Here is a 25,377-nt window from a genome sequence, read left to right on the forward strand (position 1 = left end):
CTACTCTTCTTGGCAACATTATAGGCCTCTTCTTTCAATCTAATACTATTCTTAACTTTTTCTTTAGTTAGCCACAGATGGATCACTTTTCCCATGGAGTTTTTATTTCTCAATGGAATGTGTATTTGTTGGTGCAGGCAATGTGTAACTGAGTCATAAAGGCCAGGACGTCCCTGTGTTGATCCCGGGCCTGTGTTGAGTTCGCTGAGCTCAGCTGGGCCGGCAGTAGAGGGTGACTTTATACTCGGGAGAGGAAAATCAGCCAGATTTTCTGCTGCTGATTGATATCTAGTTACTCCTGCAGGAAAGTGCAAGTGTGTGGGTGTTGAGTGAAGACCGATTGGCCTTGGCTCCCCACAGTTGAATAGGCTGCTAGTGCTCCCTCCCTTAACCCCCATGTGAAGATTGGCATCGTGCAGGGTAAGTTTCTTCCCTCTCACCCTCCAGTAAAATTGATTGTTTAAATATAACGCACCAGGGAACAGTTTTAAGACCCATATACTTTCAGGGCTTAAATACCGGTTTCTCTCTTGAAGTTTGATGTCCTCTGACATCCTTAATTAGATTATACGCTTATGTGTTTGTTTAAATGAGTTTCTTACTGGGCTGTTATAATTTCAAAGTTGCTTTTATTCCCATGTAATTATGTTAAGACTTTTCTACCTTATTCCTCACGTGTCATTTATAATCCTGTTAAGTGCATATGCTGGAATGCTGAGTGACTGGAATGATTTTGTCAGTGGTACTGAGCATGTCAAAATGTTCACCAATTTAAGAGATTTTACAAGCACTAATTCTGTTGGTCCAATAATTCTGCCACCTGCAATTGCCAAAGTCCCTAAAGTGCTGTAGTACCAACTGAAATGCAAGAAAGAAAGTTTTCCATTTATATGGCGCCTTTCATGACCTCAGGATGTCCCAAAGCGCTTTACAGCCAATGAAATACTTTTTGAAGTGTAGTCACTGTTGTAATGTAGGAAACACAGCAGCCAATTTGCACACAGCAAGGTCCCACAAACTGCAATGAGATAAATGACCAGAAAATCTGTTTTAGTGATGTTGGTTGAGGAATAAATATTGGCCAGGACTCCCCCGCTCTTCTTTGAAATAGTGTCATGGGATCTTTTACGTCCACCTGAGAGGGCAGACGGGGCCTTGGTTTAACGCCCCGAAAGATGGCACCTCCGACATTGCAGCACTCCCTCAGTACTGCACTGGAATGTCAGCCTAGATTGTGCGCTCAAGTCTCTGGAGTGGGATTTGAACCCATGATCTTCTAATTCAGAGGCGAGAATGCTACCACTGAGCCACGACTGAAATGAGGCCAGTACATTGTGGTAGCTTTGACAGCAGTGCCGCTGGGAGTCGGCTGCAGTACAATGGGAAATCGGGCCAGTTTCTCCATCACTCATTCCCCAGTGCATTATGCCCTGTGTGGGGCAATCCGCGCACTTATTCCAAAACCTCCTTTTCATATCTATGGAACTGAGATCTGACTGCAGAAAATCCGATTCTGCAGATTCACCTCCGGGAACTGATGCTGCATCAGTCCCACAAGAATAAGTGAGGAATTCACGCTCAATTATGCCACTTGTCATTGGATCATCTCATGTCTTGCACTATGCTTTCTTCTACTGTTCTGATTGAAGTGATCTGTTTGTCTTCCAAATTAAGCTATGAATATCCACTTGCCTGATAGAAAATTGAATCAATCTTTTTATCAGCAGGAATCCATCAACTTGCTGCTAAAGGATAAAATACTAATGTTTAGTATGCTATAGAAATGTGGTCCAAAAATGTAGTGTACAGTTTCAGGCTCGTCACCAGAGACTTGTTTGCAAAGCCTCAATTAAAGCTGAGCAGTTAGTCACTTCATCTTTTTGTACACTGTACGTCATTGCTTTTAGTAATTGGATCCTTTTTTTCCTAATTGTTTTTAAGGCTGTTCCTGAATCTATGGTATGAGGAAGAGATTGGTGATCGTTATGTGGCGATGTTGCTGTCACTTTGCACAATGTGTTGCTGCTGACATTTGCTGCAGTTTGAGAATTTGCATCGAGATGCCCTGGTACGCAAGGTCAAAGGTTTTCCCACACTGCTGGGATGTTTTGAAACTGTTTTTATCTTTTCTTTTCCTACCCACGCCACACTGCAGTCTCAGCTCAGAAGGATCGGAATGGCCTGCTTGCAAGGCCTCTGCCATTGCCACTCTGTAAACAGATGCTCGGAGATATAAGAAGCAAACTCACACTGACTCACCCATAAATTATTTTTCCTTTCTTCTTCCCCGTGAATAAATGTCTGACCTGAATTTGATACCTCTCCTTAACGATTGCAAACACACCATGTAGGAAATCATGGGCAAGAACCTGCGTGTTTAAGACTCCCTGCACAGAGCTACTATGCTCCCAATGCCGTGTGTGTGTAATGTGTTTTATACGCGACATAGACATGTTCCTATTTAAATAGAAAATATAAACATTGTTAAGCACTGTTTACTTCAGTAAAAATAGGTCTGTACTGGAGTGCGAAAAGGACAAAAAGTTCTCTTAGCAACTTAACCAAATGGGATGTGGGGAGCTCAGTTAATCATCGAGCACTTTCAGTAAGAACTATCCAATTAGTCCCACTCTCCTGTTTCATCCCCATAGCCCTGCAAAGATTTTCTTTTCAAGTATTTATCCAATTCCCTTTTGAAAGTTACTATTGAATCTGCTTCCACCGCCCTTTCAGGCAGTGTATTCCAGATCATCACAACTCGCTGCGTAAAAAAAAAAAATTTCCTCATTCTTCCCCCATAATTTTGCCAATTATGTTAAATCTGTGCCCTCTACTTACCAGCCAGTGGAAACAGTTTATCCTTATTTATTCTATCAAAAACCCTTGGGAAGTTTTTAGAGAAGCAACAAAAATAGAATTTTGCGTCTTGTATTTCCAATTCAATAAGACAATGATTTAGTTTGCAAATGACTTCAGGAGTTATTAGGAGATGAATCCATGTTACCTATTTGTCATTTTGCCTATAAAACGTCCGTGTCATAATGCTGTCCAATTGCTTGTGCCCTCCATGCAGTTGTGATGTAACTGTTTAATGTATTGACACATGTATATTTTTTTTAAAAATCTAATAAATTATTTTTAAAAGTAACCGCTTTGAAGATCTGTGCTTATGAGAGGCTCGTAGACTGATGAAACCTGCTGGTAGCCCAGTACGATTTCTCCAAGTCTTCCTCTGCCCTCAGCAATCATCATGGTCAATTTAGTGAGCCATCTGCGTATTACAGTTGTCTCTGGCTACAATTATTGTATATCATCTGATTTTCAAAAATGGTGATCAAACGGGATGGTTCTAAACAAAGATTTGAATTGCTCTAGTCACTACTTACACTCAGTTAGTTCAATGTGTGTCTTAATAGCTGAAAGTGACTTGGTGCAAGGTTTGGCTTGTTGGGATTGAATTTTAAAAGATCAGACGTATGAGTTTCTATTAATCCAGCCACAGTCGATGCACCACTCTACAGCCTGGAAATTCGGGAGTGCCTAATTTTGGGTACTTAACCCTGCGCACAAATAGTAGGGTCCGAGGAGCCCCGGATATTGGGCCTTCGACCTGCTTGACGCAGGGACGGCGCTGCAGGAGGAGGTCACGCAGGTAAGTGATGGGCGGCCGTGGGGGATTGGGGGTCGAGCACGGGCCTCGGGTGGAGCGATCGGTGGTGGGGAGGGAGGTTGGGGCCAGATCCTGATGGGAGGTCGTCGGATTGTGGGGGGGTGGGGGACGGGGGGCGGTGGTGGAGGCATCGGGGACCGGAGGTCGGGGATCCCCGGGCCGGGAGCGGCTAGGATTGGGACCGTGGTTTACAGGTAAGTAACTTGCCTTTTATTTTGCAGGTGATCTCGTAGGGTTGGTTTCCCAGAGTACAGCCTGCGATGGTGCTGGCTGCCTCGGGGCAAACCAGTGTTGCAGTGGGCACCTGAGGCCCCTTATTTGTATATGCAAACGGCCTAATGCCTGCTTCAGGCATGGATAAAGAATGCCCCTTGTTTGTCCGTGCCCAATATGGCGGGCGGCGCAATTCCAGTCAGAAGTGTGTGCCCACTACCTGCTCGCCATTTTGGGCACCTGAAAAACAGGCGCAACGCGACCCAATTTCTAAGCCTATGGCCAGTGCACCCCTTGGAAAAGAAAAACATATGAATCATAGAAAGGTTACCCCACAAAAGGAGGCCGTTTGTGCCAGCTCTTTGTAAGAGCAATCCAGTTGGTCCCATTCCCCTGCTTTTTTCCCCTTCAAGTATTTAAAGGGAAGGCTAGCTCCAGATGCTGCCTGACCTGTTGAGCGTTTCCATCATTTTCTTCTTTTTTTATTCCTGATGGAGATTGGTTGGACGTGATCTGGTCGAGATTGAATTTGATTTGATTTCCTCACGGGTCCAACTTATAATGCATGCAACAGCTCTTTTCAGTGGCAGTGTTTTTGCACCTGTTGACGTTGTATCAAGCAAATTGGTTAAATTTGCAATTGATACCAAATCAGGGAGGGTAGTGGAATCGAAGTAGACAGCCCAGGAGCTTACAGAATGAGCTGAACAAAATATGTGAGTCGGTCATTGAAACTTTATGCATAGGAAGGAAAAATGAGAAGCACACATAGTGGTGCTGAAATAGCTAAAGATGAATTTGAAAGAGATTGAGACAACGCAGAGCAGCAATTAACAAAGACATTAGAGTGTTGAACTACGTAACCAAATCGTCGACGTACAAGTCAGAGGATCAAACTGTACAATGCTGGGGTCACGCAGCCCCTTGAGTGCTGTGTCCAGTTCTGGCCGCTGAGGAACAAGGGGAGATATTCAAGCCCTGGAAGTGTAGAGAAGAGCCACGAGGCTGAACTCTGGTATCGGGGGTCTGAGTTATGAGGAAAAACTGGAAAATGTGGGCATTTCATCCTGAGAAGGAGGTGTCCGAGAAGGTGATCTTGTCAAGCTATGTAAGATCGTAAATGGTGTGGAAAAGGTTAACCTGCTATGCTACTTTAACTTAAGCAGTGGGAATAGGACAAGGGGACACAGGTTCAAACTACTAAAAGGTAACTTTAGGACTGATATCAGAAGGTTCTTCACAGAGGGAGCGATCAGTGCCTAGAATAGACTCTCAGTGGTGAAGGCAAAAACCTTGGAACAATTAGATACGGCAAAGGAGGAGGGGGTGGAGTGTAGGATTGTTCTGGATGGATTATATTAAGATGGGCTGAATGTCCTTCCTCACCATAAGTATCTCCTTTAAAGGATGAGAAGCCCATATTTCCTTGGAGTCCCCAGGGATCTATCCTTGGCCCCCTATTTCTCATCCACATGCTGTTCCTCGGTGACATCATCTGAAAACACGACGTCAGGATCCACATGTACGCTGACGACGCCCAGCTCTACCTCACCACCACCTCTACCTCACCACCACCTCTACCTCACCACCACCTCTACCTCACCACCACCTCTACCTCACCACCACCTCTACCTCACCACCACCTCTACCTCACCACCACCTCTACCTCACCACCACCTCTACCTCACCACCACCTCTACCTCACCACCACCTCTACCTCACCACCACCTCTCTTGACCTCTCCATTATCTCTGATTTGCCAAGCTGTTTGTCCAACATCCAGTACTGAATGAACAAACATTTCCTCCAACTAAATATAGGGAAGACCGAAGCCATTGTCTTTGGTCCCCGTCACAAATTCCGACCTCAAGCCACAGATTCCGTCCCCTTCCTTGGCCACTGTCTGAGGCTGCATCAGACCGTTCGCGGCCGTGACATCCTAGCTGGCCTTGAGATGAGCTTCCGACCATATGTCCGCTCCATCACCAAGACCTTCCACCTCTGTAACATGGCCCGTCTCTGTCCCTGCCTCAGCTCATCTGCTGCTGATACCCTCATCCATGCCGTTGTTACCTCTAGACTCAACTATTCCAATGCTCTCCTGGCCAGCCTCCCATCTTCCACCCTCCATAAACTTGAGCTAATCCAAAATTCTGCTGCCTGTATCCTAACTTGCACCAAGTCCCGTTCACCCATCACCCCTGTGCTCGCTGACCAACATTGGCTCCCGGTCCTCGCGAAGGCCTCAATTTTAAGATTTTCATCCTTGTTTTCAAATCCCTCCATGGCTTCACTCTTTCTTCCTATCTCTGTAACCTCCTCCAGCACTACAACCCTCAGATCTCCGCGCTCCTCCAATTCCTGCTTGCGAATCCCCCATTTTAATTGCTGTGAGGGAAAGAGAGAGAACGAGGGGGCGGGAGGGAGAGAGAGAGAGATCGCGGGCGGAGCGAGAGAGAGCTAGGGGGCGGGATCGCGAGCGGGGGAAGAGAGAGAGAGCTGGGGGCGGGATCGCGGGGGGAGGGGGAAGAGAGAGCGAGCTGGGGGTGGGAGAGAGAGCTGGGGGCGGGATCGCGGGGGGGGAGAGAGAGGGAGAGAGAGAGCTGGGGGCGGGATCGCGGGGGGGGGGGAGAGAGAGAGAGAGCTGGGGGCGGGATCACGGGGGGGGGGGAGAGAGGGAGAGAGAGAGCTGGGGGCGGGATCGCGGGGGGGGGGAGAGAGAGAGAGAGCTGGGGGCGGGATCACGGGGGGGGGGGAGAGAGAGAGAGAGCTGGGGGCGGGATCGCGGGGGGTGGGGGGAGAGAGAGAGCTGGGGGCGGGATCACGGGGGGGGGGAGAGAGAGAGAGAGCTGGGGGCGGGATCGCGGGGGGTGGGGGGAGAGAGAGAGCTGGGGGCGGGATCACGGGGGGGGGGGAGAGAGAGAGAGAGAGAGAGGGCGGGGATCGCGGGGGGGGGGGGGGGGGGGAGAGAGAGAGCTGGGGGCGGGATCGCGGGGGGGAGAGAGAGAGAGAGAGAGCTGGGGGCGGGATCACGGGGGGGGGGGAGAGAGAGAGAGAGAGAGGGCGGGGATCGCGGGGGGGGGGGAGGGGAGAGAGAGAGCTGGGGGCGGGATCGCGGGGGGGAGAGAGAGAGAGAGAGAGCTGGGGGCGGGATCGCGGGGGGAGAGAGAGAGAGAGAGAGCTGGGGGCGGGATCGTGGGGGGGGAGGGGAGAGAGAGAGCTGGGGGCGGGATCGCGGGGGGAGAGAGAGAGAGAGAGCTGGGGGCGGGATCGCGGGGGGAGAGAGAGAGAGAGAGAGCTGGGGGTGGGATCGCGGGGGGAGAGAGAGAGAGAGCTGGGGGCGGGATCGCGGGGGGGGGGGGAGAGAGAGAGCTGGGGGCGGGATCGCGGGGGGGGGGGGGGAGAGAGAGAGCTGGGGGCGGGATCGCGGGGGGGGGGGGGAGAGAGAGAGCTGGGGGCGGGATCGCGGGGGGGGGGGGGAGAGAGAGAGAGCTGGGGGCGGGATCGCGGGGGGGGGGGGGAGAGAGAGAGAGCTGGGGGCGGGATCGCGGGGGGGGGGGGGGAGAGAGAGCTGGGGGCGGGATCGCGGGGGGAGAGAGAGAGAGCTGGGGGCGGGATCGCGGGGGGAGAGAGAGAGAGAGAGAGCTGGGGGCGGGATCGCGGGGGGGGGGGGAGAGAGAGAGCTGGGGGCGGGATCGCGGGGGGGGGGGGAGAGAGAGAGAGAGAGAGAGCTGGGGGCGGGATCGCGGGGGGGGGGGGAGAGAGAGAGAGAGAGAGAGCTGGGGGCGGGATCGCGGGGGGGGGGAGAGAGAGAGCTGGGGGCGGGATCGCGGGGGGGGGAGAGAGAGAGCTGGGGGCGGGATCGCGGGGGGGGGGAGGGGAGAGAGAGCTGGGGGTGGGATCGCGGGGGGGGGGGGAGAGAGAGAGAGAGAGCTGGGGGTGGGATCGCGGGGGGGGGGGAGAGAGAGAGAGCTGGGGGTGGGATCGCGGGGGGGGGGGGGAGAGAGAGAGAGAGAGCTGGGGGTGGGATCGCGGGGGGGGGGGAGAGAGAGAGAGCTGGGGGTGGGATCGCGGGGGGGGGGGAGAGAGAGAGAGAGAGAGAGCTGGGGGTGGGATCGCGGGGGGGGGGGGAGAGAGAGAGAGCTGGGGGTGGGATCGCGGGGGGGGGGGGGAGAGAGAGAGAGAGAGAGCTGGGGGTGGGATCGCGGGGGGGGGGGGGGAGAGAGAGAGAGCTGGGGGTGGGATCGCGGGGGGGGGAGGGGAGAGAGAGAGAGAGAGCTGGGGGTGGGATCGCGGGGGGGGGGGGAGAGAGAGAGAGAGAGAGCTGGGGGTGGGATCGCGGGGGGGGGGGGGGAGAGAGAGAGAGCTGGGGGTGGGATCGCGGGGGGGGGGGGAGAGAGAGAGAGCTGGGGGCGGGATCGCGGGGGGGGGAGGGGAGAGAGAGAGCTGGGGGTGGGATCGCGGGGGGTGGGGGGAGAGAGAGAGCTGGGGGTGGGATCGCGGGGGGGGGAGGGGAGAGAGAGAGAGAGAGCTGGGGGTGGGATCGCGGGGGGGGGGGGAGAGAGAGAGAGCTGGGGGCGGGATCGCGGGGGGGGGAGGGGAGAGAGAGAGCTGGGGGTGGGATCGCGGGGGGGGGGGAGAGAGAGAGAGCTGGGGGCGGGATCGCGGGGGGGGGGAGGGGAGAGAGAGAGCTGGGGGTGGGATCGCGGGGGGGGGGGGAGAGAGAGAGAGCTGGGGGTGGGATCGCGGGGGGGGGGGGAGAGAGAGAGAGCTGGGGGTGGGATCGCGGGGGGGGGGGAGAGAGAGAGAGCTGGGGGTGGGATCGTGGGGGGAGAGAGAGAGAGCGAGCTGGGGGCGGGATCGTGGGGGGAGAGAGAGAGAGCTGGGGGTGGGATCGCGGGGGGGGGGGGGGAGAGAGAGAGAGCTGGGGGCGGGATCGCGGGGGGGGGGTGAGAGAGAGAGAGCTGGGGGTGGGATCGCGGGGGGGGGAGAGAGAGAGCGAGCTGGGGGCGGGATCGTGGGGGGAGAGAGAGAGAGCTGGGGGTGGGATCGCGGGGGGGGGAGAGAGAGAGCGAGCTGGGGGCGGGATCGTGGGGGGTGAGAGAGAGAGCTGGGGGCGGGATCGCGGGGGGGGGAGAGAGAGAGCGAGCTGGGGGCGGGATCGCGGGGGGGGGAGAGAGAGAGAGAGCTGGGGGCGGGATCGCGGGGGGGGGGAGAGAGAGAGAGAGAGAGAGAGCTGGGGGCGGGATCGTGGGGGGGGGGGAGAGAGAGAGAGAGCTGGGGGCGGGATCGCGGGGGGGGGAGGGGAGAGAGAGAGCTGGGGGCGGGATCGCGGGGGGAGAGAGAGAGAGCTGGGGGCGGGATCACGGGGGGGGGAGAGAGAGCTGGGGGCGGGATCGCGGGGGGGGGGGGAGAGAGAGAGAGCTGGGGGTGGGATCGCGGGGGGGAGAGAGAGAGCTGGGGGCGGGATCGCGGGGGGGGGGGGAGAGAGAGAGAGCTGGGGGTGGGATCGCGGGGGGGGGGAGAGAGAGAGAGCTGGGGGTGGGATCGCGGGGGGGAGAGAGAGAGAGAGCTGGGGGTGGGATCACGGGGGGGGGGAGAGAGAGAGAGCTGGGGGTGGGATCGCGGGGGGGGGAGAGAGAGAGAGAGCTGGGGGTGGGATCGCGGGGGGGGGAGAGAGAGAGAGAGAGCTGGGGGTGGGATCGCGGGGGGGGGGAGAGAGAGAGAGAGCTGGGGGTGGGATCGCGGGGGGGGGAGAGAGAGAGAGCTGGGGGTGGGATCACGGGGGGGGGAGAGAGAGAGAGCTGGGGGCGGGATCGTGGGGGGAGAGAGAGAGAGCTGGGGGTGGGATCGCGGGGGGGGGGGAGAGAGAGAGAGCTGGGGGCGGGATCGCGGGGGGGAGAGAGAGAGAGAGCTGGGGGCGGGATCGTGGGGGGAGAGAGAGAGAGCGAGCTGGGGGCGGGATCGTGGGGGGAGAGAGAGAGAGCTGGGGGTGGGATCGCGGGGGGGGGGGGGGAGAGAGAGAGAGCTGGGGGCGGGATCGCGGGGGGGGGGTGAGAGAGAGAGAGCTGGGGGTGGGATCGCGGGGGGGGGAGAGAGAGAGCGAGCTGGGGGCGGGATCGTGGGGGGAGAGAGAGAGAGCTGGGGGTGGGATCGCGGGGGGGGGAGAGAGAGAGCGAGCTGGGGGCGGGATCGTGGGGGGAGAGAGAGAGAGCTGGGGGCGGGATCGCGGGGGGGGGAGAGAGAGAGCGAGCTGGGGGCGGGATCGCGGGGGGGGGGAGAGAGAGAGAGAGCTGGGGGCGGGATCACGGGGGGGGGGGGGGGGAAGAGAGAGAGAGAGAGCTAGCCAACAATACCCACACTAAAATCAACTAACTCAGCGCAGACAAGAGATTAAACCCGGGGCCTTGTGATTGTATGACTCAGTACCATGGTAAGTAGTGGATGTGCCCATTGATTAATTGTATTTTTATTTTTAAGTTTCTGTACTCCTGCCACGCAGCCCATGTGAATTTTGCTCCAGACCAGCGGGACTGTGCTGTAGAATGTTTTATCTGTGCTGATAATGTAGTCCAACAGTAGGACACTTGATTCAGACACCCTCGGATATTCTCACCCTCGGATATTCTCACCCTCGGATATTCTCACCCTCGGATATTCTCACCCTCGGATATTCTCACCCTCGGATATTCTCACCCTCTGCTTCCTCCAGTTCTTCCTACACAGTAGACCCTTGCATCTTGTGCCGTAAGCCCAGTCCACTCTTGCAGTTGCTACTCGTCAATGAGTTGGACTAGCATAAGAGCAAAACGATTGAAGTTTCAAGTCTGTATGGGTGCCAAGTAGTTGAGCATTATTTCAATTATAGTATACAACACATGCTTTTTTCCTTGAATAGTATTTTCAAATATAAAAGAAATCAATACATTTATCGCTTTAGTGGTCCAGAACTGCATCTGAGAAATGAACACTTTTTTTTTAAATACAATTTTTGTGTCCTTTCACTGTGGGTAGTTTATTTAATGGTGCCGGGGGTGATTCATTGATCAGATACCCACTTGCCAATCTTCCTAAATCACCACATTGGGATTGAATGTACTCACTTATGGAAAACCTACAATGCCAAGCTTTTGAAAATTGCTGGCTATATTTATCTAAAATCGTAAACTGATTTTAGAAGTGTATGGAGTCGATCTTGACTTTGTGATAGTGTAAAATGGGTGATAGCGAGTCGGCAGCCCATTTTACATCTCTCCCCATTTTACATCCATTGAAGTCAAGATCTACCCCTATTTATTTCACACCACTGCCATGAATTGCATCAAACCAGAGTGTGCTGCTCTTAGCAAGCATCAAATAAAACTCAAAGCACTTTTATTGATTTTAAAAATAAATAAATGCGAAACTTGCAACCTTCTCCAAAACTCTTTCTTTATTAGGGCTGTAAATGGTGAGTGGTCACTCACTCATTTGAAATACAATGTAGATTGAGGTCACATTGGATGGAGAGTGGGCTAATCATTTCAAAGGCACATTTTTACAAGGTGTGCCAACTCAAGTTTCCATTGGGGATTTTGTGGAGGGTTCTTGATCTGAATGACTGCTACTCGTGTGGAATCAGTTGTCAAACCATGTTGCTATCAGTTCTGCTGCAGCAAGGAACTTGTGGCTCGTCAGAGCGAGATGAAAAAAAAAGTATGAAGGAACCATCTTAGTCACAAAGAGTAAATTGGAAACTGTATGCTAATTATGACCAAGGATACCACAATTAGGCGTAGGATGAGAAGTTGAGATAGTTTTAAGGGGTTGTCAACAGTTTCGTAAAAATATAAAAAGATTTGGGCTGCGGTTGAGTTCCTTTTCTTTCCTTTCTCCCACTTTTTTGGGAATGCATCCTCTAGGACAGACTTAGTCATGGACGTCTCCACAGATGTTGTCAGTACTCCTTTGTTAAGATTGCTCAGTGGGCTGCTGTGATGTTGGGGTGAGTAATGTAGTACTGAGCCGAGAGATCAAGAAGATGCCAGGTTCAGTTCTTGACCACTGCTTAGTGAATTGATCTCCGATGCTGGCGCAGTGGTGGTGGGGGGTGAGGGTGAGGGGGCGGATCACTGGTCTCAGTGTCACAAGCTACGGCAGGTAAAAATCAAACACGGTTCCTATTCCTGATCGCTTTGCTTAGGATCGGGGGTCAGTAATGATGTTTCCCCCTCCGCCGTAGTTAAATGACCAGTATGAGTGAGGTACGAGAGAGCGGCTGACACCCATGGAACCCTCCCCAAAATAAGTCGTCATAGTAAGTAGGGAAGAGGGGAGAACCAGGAGCAAGGTGATTTGAGTAGTAAGGAACCTGTTTAAAGAAAGAAAGAATTGCATTTATATAGCGCCTTTCATGACCTCGGGACATCCCAAGGCACTTTACAACCAATGAAGTACTGTTGTAATGTAGGAAACACGGCAGCCAAATTGTGCCCAGCATGGTCCTACAATGTGATAATGACCAAATAAACTTTTTTTTAAGTGATGTTGCTTAAGGGATAAATATTGGCTAGGACACCGGGGAGAGCCCCCCCTGCTCTTCTTCAAAATAGTGCCGTGGGATCTTTTACGTCCACCTGAGAGGGCAGACGAGGCCTCGGTTTAAAGTCTCACCCGGAACTCAGCATCTGTGACAGTGCAGCACTCCCTCAGTACTGCACTGGGGTGGGAGCCTAGAATTTGTGCTCAAGTCTCTGGAGTGGTGTCGGGCGGCCCCTGAGCCCCGCCTGACACTGCGTTCCATCAAGTTCAGCCACACTATTGCGGTCCCACCCTCCGAGTTACAAGATCAGTTTGATTGCCTGTGCGCAGTTCCATTTGAAGCAGTGCTATTAGCAGCTTCTAAAACTTGGCCAACTGAGGGTGAATTCTAGTACCAGGCAGTCTCAGACTTTATTGCTTTTTGAAAGTCTACTTAAGAGGCACATTCCCAACTGCCTGGGGCACTGCTACACCAGCCTTTTGACTGGAAAAAAATGTCAAGCTGTTGAAAACATTAATTTGACAAGTCGAGGAAGAATACCATTGATGTAAACATTAGAAAAATGAGATTATTTCCCCTGTTGTACAGTGCAGTTGAGAAGTGGGTCATTCCTCTGCTATAAATCCCCATTTCATGAGTCCATATGGAAGCACAATGGCCTAATTTATCATTTAAATCAAGTACAATTGAAGATTTGGATGTAGGGTTAGTTTAACAGCACAGAGAGTGCAGCACGTTTCCTAACCAGATGGTTGAGAGTTTATAGGTCTTCTTACTTGATCTCAGCTGACACTGTCGGGGATTTCTTCAGTTCACGAACAGACGGCTGAATGGAGCGGATTGCAATGGGAGGAACATCTGTCTCTGTCTGATGGGATCACAATTGATGTCCTGTCACCCAGTTGAACGTGTACCTCTTGTTGACCAGTTATGGAGCGCCATTGATGAGAGGGCTGTGACCCATACCACCCTGCCATGCCAAGTTAGAAAGTGTGTGCAGTGTGTAGCAAGAGATGACGGCAGGTGCTACATCCAGCCATATTCTGAATAAATCATGGGGGGGTGGGGGGGGGTTGTCATTTGGCTTCAATGGAGAGTAAAACCGGGCGGTGCGTAAAGCCAGCATTGTGTGCGATCCCAGTGGGTTTCCCTACAGGCGAGTTAGGTTAAAATTACTGCCACGGTGTGAATTAAGGATGGTTGTCATTCTGAGACAAGGTGAGGCTTTAACCGTTGCAAACCATATTACAACCAGAGCACTCGATCCCTGTTTGAGTAGCCATACGTTCAATAGTGTACCCACACTGCCCAGTGCATATATCCATGTTTAACATGTATTGGCATACAGCTCGGTTCTACCGCACGGCATTGTAACTGTAAGTCAGATATCGGTTTAAACAGTTGAAGGCTGTCATACTGAAACCGCGGTGCATTGATAGTTATACTGTGTTTGACCATATTCTAAAGATTAGGAAAACTGTCAGACTTGAAAACATTCAATTTGCAGACACCACATCAGCAGGATTTGAGAGTCCTGTTACGCAAGGCAGTTTGGTCAATATTTTACTGACAAGTGGTTTTGTCCCATATTGCTTGTGTAATTCAGCATGTGTTTTTTGAAACTTAAATTTGCATTTGACTTCTTGCCTGACAGAATTATGAATGAATTGTAGAGTAGAAAGAGCTGTAAGCTCCTGAAAGTTGTGGTAACGGATGAGGATATGGTTGGATTTTTGTTCAACTGCTATAATTGCAGCAAAGCAGAAGTAAAACATGCAGACAAGCGCTTTTCTTTTTTTAAATCTCTTGCTAAATCTCATGGTTAGTCTGGAGTAATATGCTAATCACCTTAAATCTTACTGGCTGCTACACAAATGAACCCTCAGCCTGCTGGATACACAGAAACATTTGGTGCTCGAAAGTCAAGCCAAACACGAAATACCTTAATTAGGGGGTATTAGTATTGATTGTGAAACATGCAAATTGTTGCTCTTTTACCTCTCTAGAGGCTGTATTTGCAGATTGACTGTGTGTTTATGAACAACTTTGGAAGCTGGGGAAAAAAAATATAAAGTGGAACATGTATATAATGGGCTGGACTTTCCTCTGAGCGGCGAACGAACTCATAAACTCTTCTTGTCTTCTTTCGCTCCAAGTTCCTCTGATGGGGCGCTGAATCCAGCGCGGCCCCCTCTACAGGGCACCTCGGACCTGTGTGAACGAGGCAAGCAACTGTATATCTCCTTAACCAATCAGATTGAGACATCTGGGGGGGGGTGATTTTAACCCCCAAGAACGGGTGGGTTGGGGGGCGGGTGGGAGTTGAAAATAGTTGTTTTTTTGGGTCGCAACCGCACAATTTTCGGACTTTGCATTCCCAGTGGGAAGCCTGTACTTTTACGCGCCAGCGTTAAACCCAGAAATAAAGCCGGGTTGCGGTCGCGACCCAAAAAACAACTATTTTCAACTCCCACCCGCCCCCAACCCACCTGTTCTTGGGGTTTAAAATCACCCCCCTGATGAGCAGCGAAGAGTCAGAACCAGGAAGTGTAAGTTAGAATAGTAAATTCAATGCCAGATCAGGTACAGAAAGCAAAATAAAGAGAGGGTAAGAAATATTGAATTAAGAGACAGAAATAACAGACAGAAAGAAAAAGCAAAAAAAAATTTAAATGTTCAACAACAATTAAAATATGATGGAATGAGACTCCACACTTGTAAATATTGGGCCAGATTTCAGAGCCAAATTCCACCCTGCACCCCCTTCAACTTTCTCCTCTCCTTTCCTGAAGGTCCTGACTAATGCTGGGGTACAGCTTTGGGTGTGCCTTCTTGCCCAAGTGCCTATTTGGAGTGCTGCACATAAGATTCCCCACACGGCAAGTGCTGTTTTCAAGAATATTGTACTATAAAGAAATAGAAAAATCTTGCATTTATACAGTATTTTCACGCCTTAGGCCATCCCAAAGCATTTTACAGCCAGTGAAGTACTTTTGAAGTATGGTCACTATTGTAATGTAGGAAACACGGCAACCAATTTACACACAGCAAGGTCCCACAAACAGCAATGAGATAACGACCACGTAATCTGCCAAAACAGTAGAATACAAGTCAAACTGTATCATGCTCTGGTGAGACTGCACCTTGAATATTTTGTCCCGTTTTGGTCATGGAGACACAAGGGATATACATTAAAGCTTTGGATGTAGTGCAGAGAGGAGCCACAAGGTTGATTCCTAGTCTTAGAGGCCTGAGTTATGAGGAAAGATTGGACAAACCTGGGCTTTTCAGCCACTGAAAAGAGGTTTCTGATTGGTGATTGTATAGAAGAACCTAAGATTGTAAACGGCATAGAAAAGATAAATCTAGAAATGACTTTGAAAAAGTAGGACATAGGGCCACAAGTTCAAACTAACGAAAGGCAAATTTAGGACTGATATCAAGATGTTTTTCACATAAAGAGTGATGAACACATTGATTAGACTCCCAGATAAAGTAGTGGAGGTGAAAACCCTGGTTTCATTTACAAACCAATTGGATGCTGCAGTGACGGACTTTAGGGTCTTCATAGATGGATGAACTGAGATGGACTAAATGATCTTCCTCATCTGTATTTATCTTGTGATAATGCCAGTGTGCGCAATTGGCAAAAGGAGATAAGAGAAGAACTGTAGGTGAAGAGTTCTATTGTCGTAGGGCCTTTTCACTTGCTGTATGGATACTCGTGTAACCCTGCCTTTTAATACGATGGCATCCAGCCCAAAGAGTGAATCCAGTTCATGGAGCTGCACCTTCTAATTGATCCTTCCCACCAGCAGAGACAGCTGATCTGATGGTGTCATAGGAATTTAAAAGAAATAATTTGCATTTATATAGCACCTCATCATGTCCTCAGGATGTCCCAAAGCACTTTGCATCCAGTGAACTGTTGTCATGTAGGCAAACACAGCAGCTAATTTGCAGACATCAAGATCCCACAAACATCAAATGAGATGAATAACTACTTAATTTGTTTCTTGGAGGTGTTGAGATAGGACTATTGGTTGGGGATCCTGGGAGAATTCCCTGCTCTTTGAATAATGCAATGGGCTGTTTTACATCCACCTGAACAGGCCTTGGTTTAGCGTTTCATCCAAACGGCAGCACCTGCGACAATGCAGTAATCCCTGAGTACGGCACTGAAGTATTACCTAGATTATGCACTGACGTTTTGGAGTTGTGCTGTTAGGCATGCTGTCATATGCTGGTGGACAGAATCTGAGACTCACTTGGTTGATCACCTTCCATGGGACCTGTAGTTGACTGAAAGGGTGATGCAGGGAAGCCGGTATCCGCGGGGTCAGCAAGTTGCTCGAAGGCGGACTGGCCAAGCATTGATGGCGATCTTTTTCTGTATCCAGTCCAAACACGGAGCCATGGATCGTGCCCACCCCCCCGAAAGCATATGGCAACCTGCCTAATAGGGACACATTTGTCATCAATGCTGCTGACTGTACACCACCCACCTGAATGACTGCAGATGCTACTGCCTCTAACCCGCTTGCTCGTCTGAATCCCGACGCTGTAGACCCTCCTTGCCCTGCAGCGATAAGCAGGAAAAAGAGGTAAAATCCAAAGCGTAAGAAAGTGAAAAGAAGGTAAGGTCAAAAAGAAATAAACGAGAGGAGAGGCTGAAGTGAAGAAGGACCAAGACTGAAGTAAGAACATAAGAAATAGGAGCAGGAGTAGGTCATACGGCCCCTCGAGCCTGCTCCGCCATCCAATAAGATCATGGCTGAACTTCGATCTCAACTCAACTTTCCCACCTGATGGCCATTTCCCTTGATTTCCCTAGAGTCCAAAAATCTATCTATCTCATCCTTGAATATACTCAATGACTCAGCATCCACAGCCCTCTGGGGTAGAGAATTCCAAAGATTCACAACCCTCTGAAGAAATTCCTCCTCATCTCAGTCTTAAATAGCCGACCCCTTATCCTGCGACAATATCCCCTCGTTCTAGACTCTCCAGCCAGAGGAAACAGCCTCTCATCATCTACCCTGTCAAGCCCTCTCAGAATCTCATATTTTTCAAAGAGATCACCTCTCATTCTTCTAAACTCCAGAGAGTATAGGCCCATTCTACTCAATCTCTCCTCACAGGACAACCCTCTCATCCCAGAAATCAATCTAGTGAACCTTCGTTGCTCGGTTCTAAGGCAAGTATATCCTTACCTAAGAAAGGATGTACTTACCATAGATGGAATGCAGCGAAGGTTCACCAGACTAATCCCTGGGAGGGCAGGACTGTCGTGTAGGAGAGATTGGGTCGACTAGGCTGTATTCACTCGAGTTTAGAAGAATGAGAGGGGATCTCATTGAAACATATGAAATTCTGACAGGGCTAGACAGACTGGATGCAGGGAGGATGTTTCCCCTGGCGGGAGGGTCCAGAACGAGGGGTCACAGTCTCAGATTACGGGGTAGGACATTTAGGACTGAGATGAAGAGAAATTTCTTCACTCAGAGGGTGGTGAACCAGTGGAATTGTCTACCACAGAAGGATGTGGAGGCCAAATCACTGAATATGTTTAAGAAGGAGCGAGATAGATTTCTAGACACAAAAGGCATCAAGGGGTATGGAGAGAGAGCAGGAATATGGTATTGAGATAGAGGATCAGCCATGATCACATTGAATGGCTATTTTCTATGTTTCTACGAGAGAGATTGAATTGAAGGAGGAGAGACAATACACTGAAGGAATAGAGAGAAGTGGATGAGCAAAGAGGGACACTGATGTGGAGAGCTAGATAGATGTGAATGAAAAAGGGACAGAAATGGAGGAGACACAGATGGAAGTGAGGAATTTTTTTTTATTCGTTCATGGGATGTGGGCGTCGCTGGCAAGGCTAGTATTTATTGCCCATCACTAATTGCCCTTGAGAAGGTGGTGGTGAGCCGCCTTCTTGAACCGCTGCAGTCTGTGTGGTGAAGGTTCTCCCACACTGCTGTGAGGAAGGGAGTTCCAGGATTTTGACCCAGTGATGATGAAGGAACGGCGATATATTTCCAAGTCGGGATGGTGTGTGACTTGGAGGGGAATGTGCAGGTGGTGTTGTTCCCATGTGCCTGCTGCCCTTGTCCTTCTAGGTGGTAGAGGTCGTGGGTTTGGGAGGTGCTGTCAAAGAAGTCTTAGTGAGTTGCTGCAGTGCATCCTATGGATGGTACACACTGCAGCCGCTGTGCGCCGGTGGTGAAGGGAGTGAATGTTTAGGGTGGTGGATGGGGTGCCAATCAAGCGGGCTGCTTTATCTTGGATGGTGTCAAGCTTCTTGAGTGTTGGAGCTGCACTCATCCAGGCAAGTGGAGAGTATTCCATCACACTCCTGACATGTGCCTTGTAGATGGTGGAAAGGCTTTGGGGAGTCAGGAGGTGAGTCACTCGCCACAGAATACCCAGCCTCTGATCTGCTCTTGTAGCCGCAGTATTTATGTGGCTGGTCCAGTTAAGTTTCTGGTCAATGGTGACCCCAGGATGTTGATGATGGGGGATTCGGCTATGGTAATGCCGTTGAATGTCAAGGGGAGGTGATTAGATTCACTCTTGTTGGAGATGGTCATTGCCTGGCACTTGTCTGGCGCGAATGTTACTTGCCACTTATCAGCCCAAGCCTGGATGTTGTCCAAGTCTTGCTGCATGCGGGCTCAGACTGTTTCATTATCTGAGGGATTGCAAATGGAACTGAACACTGTGCAATCATCAGCAAACATCCCCATTTCTGACCTTATGATGGAGGGAAGGTCATTGATGAAGCAGCAGAAGATGGTTGGGCATAGGACTCCAACAACAACCACTACCATCTTCCTTTGTGCTAGGTATGAATCCAGCCACTGGAGAGTTTTCCCCCTGATTCCCATTGACTTCAATTTTACTTGGGCTCCTTGGTGCCACACTCGGTCAAATGCTGCCTTGCTCTCACCTCACCTCTGGAATTCTGCTCTTTTGTCCATGTTTGGACCAAGGCTGTAATGAGATCTGAAGCCGAATGGTCCTGGCAGAACCCAAACTGAGCATCGGTGAGCAGGTTATTGGTGAGTAAGTGCCGCTTGATAGCACTGTCAACGACACCTTCCATCACTTTGCTGATGATTGAGAGTAGACTGATGGGGCGGTAATTGGCTGGATTGGATTTGTCTTGCTTTTTGTGGACAGGGCATACCTGGACAATTTTCCACATTGTCGGGTAGATGCCAGGGTAGTAGCTGTCCTGGAACAGCTTGGCTAGAGGCGCAGCTAGTTCTGGAGCACAAGTCTTCAGCACTACAGCTGGGATGTTGTCGGGGCCCATAGCCTTTGCTGTATCCAGTGCACTCAGCCGTTTCTTGATATCACGTGGAGTGAATCGAATTGGCTGAAGATTGGCTTCTGTGATGGTGGGGATATCGGGAGGAGGCCGAGATGGATCATCCACTCGGCACTTCTGGCTGAAGAGGAATAGAGATGGATGGACAGAAGTGAAGGTGGTAGTAGTAGCATGATCCAGGGATTCCAAGAGATGCAAAATAGATTGGAAGTTGGGCATAGTGTTTAATGATGATTTTGCCTGACTCGAAAGCGAATTCATCAGATGGTCCCGTCTACTATTTGTGTCACAAGGATTTGGCCCATTTTTCCAAAAGGTTCCACACCCTGGCCTAATAGCATTCTTTTGCCTTCTCTTATTGGAGAGCAAGCAAAAGATGGGAAGCAGCACTTGGAATCGACCTTCCCCACCCAGGCAAGCTGTGAAGACAGGGCCAGAGGCAAATAAAACTGTGGACCTTCGAGTACCATAGTGTGAGACAGATGTGCTTCAAATGGCACCTAAGCTGCACTACGAGTATCACTGGTCTAACCAGTGAGTGTCAGCAAGCTATTTGACTACGGCATTTATTGCAGTTGAGCTGGAGCCTGTCTCACCTGACATCCGTACACAGGTACTTGTCCAGCAGGGATTAGTGGCTCGCAGTTGGGAGCCGGAGCCCTGACTGATTTTGCACCTCCCCTTCATCAATGGTTGCTGAATCCAATAATAGCACTTGTACTTCCTCCTTAGCTGAGATCAGCTAACCTAACAGAGACTAGAAAATTCAACTGCGGAACCTTCCTGATAAATATGGCTCGATCCACATCAGCGGTGTGGAACGGAGCAGCATAACATAATCTTACAAAACAAAGCACTTGGAGCACATGACCTCACACAGTAGTTGCAAAGAGTGGCATTTTAGTTCTGGAGAGCTTAGTTGCAAAATCAAAAGTTCAGTCACTGACTTTTAGCAGCTTATCAGTGAGTGAAATATCATTCTGAGAAACTGATTCTATGAAAATTGAATATTATCCATTAACGATAATGAAAGCACACAGACTTCCTCCCCCTAACCCCACCCCCAACAAAATGGCATTCCACAATAAGCACCTGACTCTGCCTTTCCACCCTGACATCATCAAACACATTGCCTTTGTTCCACTACAGAAACCATAAATAAAACTACAAGAACTTCTTGGATACTGATAGCAGCACAAGTTACTGAGATTGCAGGAGTTGAAATTTAGTCTTGCTGTGAATGCAGTGCAAGCGGTGGCATATAAAGGGAGATTTCCCGGTCAGCAAGGACATCTGCTTTAACTGTTTCAATAGCAAAGGAGTTCAGCTTTCAAGTTCAGCTTTTTTTTTCCCTTTTTCAGTATCTAATCCCTCCCCACCACAAAGAAAAAGAAATTTAGTTCTGAATGCTGTTGAGTGCAGTTAGAGAAATGGGATACAGGTTAGTGCACATTTTGTCCTAGGTTTAAACCAGACCAGCTTTACTGGTGCTAAAGGTCTCCTCTGTAAGTGTCCTATGTCAAATGAGTTTGAGCAATCCCAGGCCATGAGGGCATGGGTTCGCAGAACAAAGTGCCCATCATTTGACGCTAAGTGAACAGTCTCATTCATAGTCAAGTATTTAATATACTGGGCTTATCAATTTACTTCAATAATTATGAAGTCATTCAACACTCTTCTCAATCTTATTACATCTTTTTTTTTTGCAGATGCCATGTCAAAAGTAGCCAGTCAAACTACTCAAGTGAATGAAACTTCCATTGTATCTTCCATCAGTGATAAAATACAAGCTGTCCCCACATCTTCCTCCACTGCTGCAAAACACCAGAACTGGAAAGTAACAGTATATATGGGAGCACGTGAATAAAAATGAGAATTCAAGGCAGTGATTTGAGCTCCAGATGAAAGTTCACAAATTGCTTGCACTGTGCTGGTGTGGTTTATGGGATCTTCTGAATTATTGGCCTGTTTCCCCACCACAAGTGCATTAAGAAATTATGGTGCTTACAAGTAAAAGGGTAAGAACGTCGATCTCTGCAGCTGAACCCAGCAACATATCCAGTGTGATTGTAAACTGTGTCTTCCTTTAACTCTTACGGAAATACACACGCATATGAATATCACATGACTCTTCAGAAATACCCACATGTGATATCACAACTCTTTGGAAATATACACGCATGTGGATATGACACGACTCTGGAAATACACACGCATGTGATATCACGACGTTGGAAATACACACGTGAATATCGCACAACTGGAACTACACACGTGATATCACACGACTGGAAATACACACGTGATACCACACGAATCTTTGGAAATACACAACTGCAGATGAGTTTTGTAGTACAAGTCAGCATTTGAAGAGCATATGGAACCTACAGACTTTATTTAGAGTATTCTATAAATAGATTTTAAAAAGAAAACACTATATATGTATTTTACTTTTGGCACGAGAGTTACCATAGTTTACAAAAGGTTAAACAAATCAGGTGCGAAATAGATGATTGAAAAGGCTAATGGATTAGGACACTGTGCTTTTCCCTCAGTGCAACTTGAATTGAGATTTGTTTTAATTACCTGTGTTTGCTGTATTATTAAGATTGCCACTGTTCAGGTGTAGTGTGTTGACTCACCCTGTGGATTGCAGCAAAGGTTAATAAAAAGCCCTCCAAAATGACATTTAGTTTTACGCTGCTTCAGTGCTGGCTGGTTTACTTTTCCACTGCAGTATTTGCACAGTGTTTTATTCTTGGCAGACTGTAATGGAATATTGATACCTCCAAACGGAATGAGCTGTTGCTGGAATATGCCTGGAATGGCAGTACCTTGTGACCGGATTTTTGTGTGCATGTCTAGTAAATGAATGTTGTGTTCTTCAAGGGTTTGGAAAATTCAAAGACAAGTGCAATGCTGTTGGAAGGGCCTCATCACTCATGCGTACTGGCCATACATTTTAAAATTTATTGCAGTAATTTTACGCAATGCTACCAGTCCATGTTACGTCGTGACTTGCTAATCTTGACAGCTTTTGATTAATCTTGACTTCGGGCCAGAGCAGGAACATTTGTTCTATAACTGAGTAAAACTGCGTGGCAGTTTTCGGCGATACACGTCTTTGATTTTGTTCCTTGACATTGCCTATGGGAACTCCACACCCCCCCACCCCCCTCCCCGGCACTAACTTCATGTTCAAATACTGTTCCCTTGGCTCCTGCCCGCCGACCCTGACGTCGCTCCTGATGGTTTAAGGCAGGAGACAGCACTGTAATATTTAAATGAGCACCGGGAGTTAGAATGGCCCAGGCCTCATGTCAAGTTAGAGTCCTTGTTGAGGATGACATGTTGCACGAAGGCAGGCTTAGAAAAAATAAAATTACATATCATTTTTTCTAGAGCTTTAAAATTTTGCTGCAACAAAATTAAGTATGCTCGCTCCTCCTTCTTGGTCGGCATGGCTCAATATTGGGCCATGCAGTGCGTTCACCAAATGACCTATCAGGGCCAGCAGTTTTGTTGAAACCCAATCTGGAGTTGAGAACAATTCAAAGCAGTTCGTCAAATTGTCCTAGAAAATATTCTCACAGCCTGGAAGGTAGGAATAAGGTGGAAATCCAATTGTGTGTTATTCTCAGTGAAAGAAAGACGTGCATTTATACAGCACCTTTCACGACCTCAGGACGTCCCAACGTGCTTTACAGCCAATTAAGTATTTTTGAATTGTAGTAATTGTTGTAATGTAGGAAACGCGGCAGACAATTTGCGCACAGCAAGGCCCCACAAACAGCAGTGAGATAAATGACCAGATGATCTGTTTTAAGTGATGTTGGTTGAGGGATCAATATTGGCCAGGACAACGGGGAGAACTCCCCCTGCTCTTCTTCGACTAGTGCCATGGGATCTTTCACATCTACCTGAGAGGGCAGATGGGGCCTCCGTTTAACATCTCATTGGAAAGACGACACCTCCGACAGTGCAGTACTCTCTTAGTACTAGACTGGAGTGTCAGCCTAGATTTCGGGCTCAAGTTTCTGGAGTGGAACAACCTTCTGACTCGGAGATTGAGAGTGCTACCCACTGAGCCACTTATAATATAGACACTTTTAGTACACCAAGAAATAGAAAAATATAGAGAGATTTCCCAGAGAACAAGCAATCCTGTAACTTAGGACCAACGAGAGCTGACTCAACAGCACTTCATATTTTATTAACTCACTGACCCCAAGCAGTGCGCCCGTTTGAAACCCCCGGGGAAGATTGTGATATGAATTCTGAGAGGCTTTTTGTTCCTGGGAATTGAAAGCCAACTCTCAGGTAGCAAGATGCTGCATTTTCTGTTCCAGTTAATTTTATCTTGTGATGTTTCATGTGTATGTGACGTTGTATTGCTGTTAATTTTTATTGGTTAGCAGGTTTGTTGCCACGGAGACCATCGCTGCTTCATTCCATTCTTTTTAGTCAGTGTATGTCTCGTGGCGATTGAATCAGCTGGTGGCATGAGCTGGTGCATGCAGCAGGTCAGAAAGTGGTTTGGTTAAGAAATCACCCACACACTTGCATGTTTTTTTATGGATGTGTGTTATATTACACGTGAGGGTACAAGGGCAAGCGAGAAGTTATTTCACAATGTGTTTTATATGTCATGTCTGTAATTCTACATTATACAACTGAACTTCTAGTTTGACACGCAAGTATCAGTATCAGAATACCATTCAGTTTGAAAATCTCAGTAATACCTACACCACACGGACTGCAGCGGTTCAAGAAGGCGGCTCACCACCACCTTCCCAAGGGCAATTAGGGATGGGCAATAAATGCCGGCCTCGCCAGCGACGCCCACATCCCATGAACGAAAAACTGTACAGGACAGTAGATGCTTCTGATGTGTTTATAAGGATTTTACCTAGGATTCTTTTGGGGGAGCAATTCAACTCACGGCCGTCTGTTTTGTGCTGGAATAACAAGCGGCCAGAAGTTGAAAGATGGAGGGGTGGCACCTCGGCAGCCCCATTGACGCCCAAGGCCCACTTGATGCCATATTCAGGCGAACCTCTAAATGGACGAGCAGCCCGCTCCCCTGAAAACAGGTGTAAAGCTGCTTTACTATACAAGTCGGGGCTCCACGCCAGTTGTAGGACCCTGGTCCAAAATTCAGGTACAAAAGCGCGGAGTTTGCACCAGGCAGACATCCACACCTCTTATAGTTGGGATGACCTATTCGTTTGAGCGCAGTATTGGGTGTCTGCTGAGAATCCACCCTTGGGTGATAGCCAGTTATATTGACAGGCCTGCTGGTGAATCAATGAACAGGAAAGAAGTTAGAGGAACGGCCCGTCTAATTCCTGTCCTCAGAAGTAATAGTAAAAAATAACATGTTCAAGATCAGTCAATAGGGATGGTCGCCTGAGAAGAAAAGCAAGGAAGTCCTCGGCAGTTTATTGTGAGACTAGTGTCAACCAAGCTCATGTAAGCTTTGGTCTGTTTCAATGCTGGAATGACCAAAAGCAAATATTAGCCTACTAACTCAGGGCCAGGCAGAGTGTTTTGTTATTGTTCTTATTCAGAAGGAGGGGGTTGAACTTAAGTAAAGTAAGTGGGATTTAAATATAACTGTTATTTTGAACG

General features: G+C 49.1%; 1 long non-coding RNA gene across 7 annotated transcripts in view; it reads left to right on the forward strand.

The window, feature by feature from the left end:
- Nucleotides 1-22,432, forward strand: part of LOC137320241 (uncharacterized) — a 262,223-nt gene extending 239,791 nt beyond the window's left edge. For all 7 annotated transcript variants that reach the window (XR_010962416.1, XR_010962417.1, XR_010962419.1 and 4 more), the window contains 2 exons: nt 1,942-2,068; nt 21,456-22,432. This is a non-coding gene — a long non-coding RNA (uncharacterized lncRNA). The remainder of the gene's footprint in view (nt 1-1,941; nt 2,069-21,455) is intronic.
- Nucleotides 22,433-25,377: the final 2,945 nt, after the last annotated feature.

The sequence above is a fragment of the Heptranchias perlo genome, chromosome 3, assembly GCF_035084215.1.
Source record: "Heptranchias perlo isolate sHepPer1 chromosome 3, sHepPer1.hap1, whole genome shotgun sequence".
NCBI lineage: Eukaryota > Metazoa > Chordata > Chondrichthyes > Hexanchiformes > Hexanchidae > Heptranchias > Heptranchias perlo.